The following is a 5,525-nucleotide window of genomic DNA, read 5'->3' on the forward strand; positions in this document are numbered from 1 at the left end:
TAACTTTATGTAAAAAATAGTATTTATAACTTAAATACAAATTTCATACAACGACTCATACAATATACAACTAATTTTTATTTTTCATACAATATTCAGATAAAAAAATACAACTAAAAATAAAATACAATCAAATATAGTTTTCATACAAATTTCATGCAATTATTATACAACTTTAATGCAATTTTGTATGTATATTGTATGCGAGCGTTCTTCTTTTTCTTCTTCTGAAAATCCAGCCAAAATCAAATCTAATACTCACCACATACCCTCAAAATTGAGATACAAACTCTATAGAATATTCCAATCGTTTGCAATAACACCTAATCCAAACAACTAATATTTTTTGAAATCCGAATTCAATTTCAAAGCTTTAAAACCTGGCTGTCAATGGTGGAGAGTCAAACACATTCAAAATTTATTGATTAATAATTTTAATTCGAACAATCGAGTCAAATAATTAATATCTATCTGGTGCTAGTCCTCCATCGGAACGCCAACAAGAAAAGGGAAAAGCCAAAAAAGCTCCAAACTCTGGCCATAATAAAATTCAGATTGACAAAAAATTTATCCCTTTCTTTTCTATTGTTAGAGAAAATTATGAACTTTAGAAGAAAATCTTATAAAATCAGTGTAGAAAGAGGGTTGATTTCAAAGAGAGAAAGAGAAAAATTCTTTAGAAAGAACTGTGATTGGGATTTGTCGACAAAAGAAAGGAATTGTGAGAGTTTAAAGGGATTTATCAAATTAAAAGGCTACAATATTATTAAAACCTCTACAATATTATTAAAACCTCTCTACCGAGGGTAAAGTATCTCTTTTAACACAACGGAAAAAAATTGTTTCCCTTAATGCCAAAGTTGCCCTTAGAGAAGAATGCTCTGGTCTCCTTAACAGATTGACATTATCGTCATTTTTGGAAGGAGGTGGCAGGGAGAAAATCTCTAGTGCAGGGGAAATAAAAAAGGGACTGAAGTGAAATTAAAGAGTCAAATGGCTATTTCTTCATAAGTTTCTTCTTCCAAGTAGGTCTACTTTCTTCTCTTCCCCTTTATTTATGTTCTTGTGTTATTACTTGACGTTTTCTTTTTTAATATGATGGCTAAATCAAGCAGTATATTTTTGTAATATTTTATAGTTGAAGCCACTTGATAAAAATGGCGAATTTCAACTCCCTTTGACTTGGCAATGCTTGAAACTGAAAGTTAGTATGCGCCTTTGGCTTATCAGAAATTTGAGTTTTTTTTTTGGTTGGGGGCCTGTTCTGAAAGTAAAAAGGTGATATGACAACTTAAAGATTGCATAAATAGATCAAGTCTAAGTTGATAGTAATTGATAATTGATAAGAAAATACATTGCTACTACTACCACGGTCACTAGCATTTGTCTCCACAATAAATCCCGAATAAAATTGAAAGGTTACGATCAAGAGCATAAATTATACCTCTTACTGAACTACTGAAGAAGGAAATTAGTATATAATTGAAGAAAAATAATACAAATTTACATGATTAAGGCTTAAAGATGGTGTTCGTCGAGCTTTTTAAGGTGGATGGTGCATTGGTTAGGCCAAATGACATCACCAATATATTTGTTTTGAAGATAATCTCAGCTGTCATTCTAAATTGATGGTAACCTGCTCTCTGATCCACCTTAGAAAATATCTTGGTTCATCCAATTCATCTAATAAGTCCTCAGTGAGTGGTTTGTAAAACTTATGCTCTGCGGGTGCATCTATTTGAGTCCTTGTGGTAGTATACAAATGACAAGAACAAAATTTCTTTCCAGCCAAAACAAACATGTGATGTTTTTCTTTTTACTTATCAAAATATATATAAGCCTCCTTATTCACTGGTATATAGTCACTGACCGAGGGTACCCCTGTGAGGTGGCAACTATTTAGGCTGCTTAGTGAGTTCTTTTACATCCACTTCAGTATATTCTGGCAGTCTTTTAGCCATTTCAACACTGTTTCGAGTATTCAAATGACTCTAATACCTGTTGGTACCAATGAGTCAATGACCAACAACTCAGGAACTATGAGTTTGAATGCTAAAATTTGGGTCCAGGAAACTATATCAGGTATAAGTTATCACCGACACAAGGCTACTGCTAATACTCAATACTCTATATACTGCATGAGTAATGAGCTATTCTCCTAATTAATTTCAGTAAAATTACTGCGACTTGCATATAACTGCCTCTCATGTGGAAACATGAGCTCATGCATAAGCTGTTAACAACCTCTCTGAGTTGCTTCTATTCTGTTAAGCTAGCGCTAAGCTTGTCGCGCATAAACTGGGCTCCGTAGGAGACTAAATACTTGAACACCTCAGTTGACTATGGCATAGGTTCGCTTTTTCATATCAACTTTGACTTCTAGACTACAAAATGCTGGTGATGTTTGATATATATTGTTCTAAATGACTGGAAGTACTAACTTTCTCACTTTACGGAAAGATGCTGTGATTCACATTTTCACTTTCTTTTTATTGGTAATTTGTATTTCTTTCATAAGGATTTTTGAATTTTAGTTTATTTATCAAATTTCGATTATGTTTATGTTTTTCCTTATTTTATTTATAATGGAAAATTGTGACTATCCTAATTGAAAGTGATGTGATCTGAGCATGGTGGTGAGATTATTTGAACAAAATTTTATATCAATCTGTAACTAAATCGATTAAAAAAAAAGAAATCTTGAACATAATGACAAGATGTATGATTTTTGTTCACATAGGTGCTAAATTTGTATATGTTGAAATGATGAGCTAATTATGTCTTTATTTAATTTTCAGAGGTGGGCATGATCTGAATTGTTGTTGGGTTCTGCCGTGCGGTTAATCCTGTGCAAGTGCACCATCAAAAGAAGAAATCTCATTCTGCACTAATGACTTGTGAAAATTTATGTTTGTCTTGCAAAGCTTCGAGCACATAACATGAAAACATTGAGCCCAAAATCTACGCACCCAATTTTCAAACTCATAGAACAATGCAAAAACATAGCCATCCTCAAGCAAGTGCATGCTCAAATGATCACAACAGAACTTATTCTCCACACTTACCCTCTCAGTCACATACTTATTTCGTCCTTTACCCTAGCCGCCACCAACTCCTATGCGCTAACCATTTTCAACCAAGCAAGCAATCCAACAATTTTCCTGTTCAACACCCTAATCTCATCATCCCTTGCTAGGAAAGACGATCAAGTTCACTTTTCTTTAGCTATTTACGCTCGTATTCTCACTCAAACCACTCTCAAGCCCAATAATTACACTTACCTGTCTCTTTTTAAGGCTTGTAGTTCTCAACCATGACTTCAACATGGTCGTGCCTTGCACAAACATGTCTTGATATTCCTTGAACCACCTTATGATCATTTTGTTCAAGCCTCGTTGCTTAATTTCTACTCCAGGAGTGGCGAATTAGGGGTTTCAAGATTCCTCTTTGATCAAATCACAAGACCGGATTTAGCTTCTTGGAACTCCATACTTACAGCTTATGGCCATAATACTTTTGTTCAATATGAAGCCAATCTTGATAATGCTTATGATAGAACTAATTTGTCATTGGAAGTTTTACTTTTGTTTAATCAAATGCAGAAATCTCTGGCTAGTCCTAATGAGGTTAGTTTGGTGGCGTTGATTAGTGCTTGTGATGATTTGGGTGCGGTTAGTCAGGGGATATGGGCTCATTATTTTTTGCTTAGGAGCGGCCTCAAGCTCAACCGCTTCGTTGGCACAGCTTTAATCACCATGTATGCAAATTGTGGCGGTCTTGATATTGCTCGACAGTTATTCGATATATTGCTTGAAAGAGACACATATTGTTATAATGCCATGATTAGAGGACTTGTAGTGCACGACCTTGGGCTGGAGGCTCTTGACCTTTTCAAGAAAATGGAATTAGAAGGTTTGGTTCCTGATAATGTAACTATGCTAGTTATAATATGTGCTTGCTCTCATGTGGGGTTGGTCAATCAAGGCTGCGAATTTTTTGAGTCAATTAAGGAGGATTATGGAATTGAGCCTAAGCTTGAGCACTATGGGACCTTAGTGGATCTTTTGGGTCGAGCAGGCCGGGTGAAGGAGGCTGAAGAAATAGTTCAGACCATTCCTATGAAGCCAAATGCAGTTCTTTGGAGGTCTCTACTAGGAGCTGCTCGTGTTCATGGTAACTTAGAGGTAGGTAAATCAGCATTAAACAGTTGATACAGCTAAATCCAAAGACTAGCAGGAATTATGTGTTGTTATCGAATATGTATGCTAGCATGAAAAAGTGGGATGATGCGAAAAATATAAGGAAGTTGATGAAAAATCATGGAATCGACAAAGCTCCTGGTAGTAGCATTATCGATATTGATGATGTTATGCACAAGTTCCTTATTGGCGATAAGACTCATCCACATGCTAACTGGATATATCTAAAGCTAGATGAGATGAATAGAAGGCTGCAAGGACATGGTCATAAGTCAGGAACAAGAGAAGTGTTGTTTGACATTGAAGAGGAAGAGAAGGAAGATGCACTTTCATATCACAGTGAAAGGTTAGCCATTGCTTATGCTCTTATTGCATCTGAATCTGGTTCCCCTATTAGAATTATAAAGAACCTAAGGGTTTGTAGTGACTGCCATGCAGGTACTAAGCTTATTTCAAGGATTTATGAGAGGGAAATTATAGTAAGAGATAGATCTAGGTTTCATCACTTCAGAAATGGGACTTGTTCTTGTTTGGATTATTGGTAGAATTTCTTGTACTTTGTGTTATTTGGAACAACATATAGTTTACTTCACGAGCGGATCTAGAATTTTTAGTACATGCGTGCACTACTTAAAAATGAAAGAAAAATTATATTAAGTGGGAATTGATCCTTATTCCTCTTAGTAAATAACTTAACCTTCAATCAAGTGCATCATTCAATCTTCTTGAAGCATGGGTGCGAACAATTAATATAATACCAATTTAAAAAAATATGTACATAAATATCTAATTTTACGGAAAGACCATGGATTCACGTGCCCCATCATCTCCCTATAAATTCGCCCCTAGTTTACTTAGTCGGACATCCTGCCTCCTCTATTTCAAAAAAAAAAAGCGTAAACTAGTGTTCCATTTCCTTGTGATCTCGCTTTTTATGTATAAAGTAGAGCTACTGTATTATATTTATCTCTATCTTTTAGTATTGTTGAATTATAGCAAGTTGATTAATCATGGAGAAATGATAAGCCTTACATGCACTCCAAAAAATGCTTTATGGATTCCAATTACATATTCACTGCGTCTAAAGTACTTTAATTTACTCTCCGAAACACTATGAATGTGAAAAAAAATCCAATTAAGAAGAATTACAAACCTGAAATCCACATCTACTTTATATTTGAGTCCTTATAAAGAGTAATTATATAAATTTATTACCGAAAAATTATATAAATTTTATGTAATGATATTTTGCTTACATGATAACTCTCATTTATCCTACATTGTACAATTATTGATTCTCGGTTTTTTTTTTGGGGGGGGGGGGGG

General features: G+C 34.6%; 1 pseudogene; it reads left to right on the forward strand.

The window, feature by feature from the left end:
* The first annotated feature begins 2,939 nt into the window (after positions 1 to 2,939).
* Positions 2,940 to 4,762, forward strand: LOC107769343 (pentatricopeptide repeat-containing protein At5g43790-like; annotated as a pseudogene).
* Positions 4,763 to 5,525: the final 763 nt, after the last annotated feature.

The sequence above is a fragment of the Nicotiana tabacum genome, chromosome 5, assembly GCF_000715075.1.
Source record: "Nicotiana tabacum cultivar K326 chromosome 5, ASM71507v2, whole genome shotgun sequence".
NCBI classification, from domain to species: Eukaryota; Viridiplantae; Streptophyta; class Magnoliopsida; order Solanales; family Solanaceae; genus Nicotiana; species Nicotiana tabacum.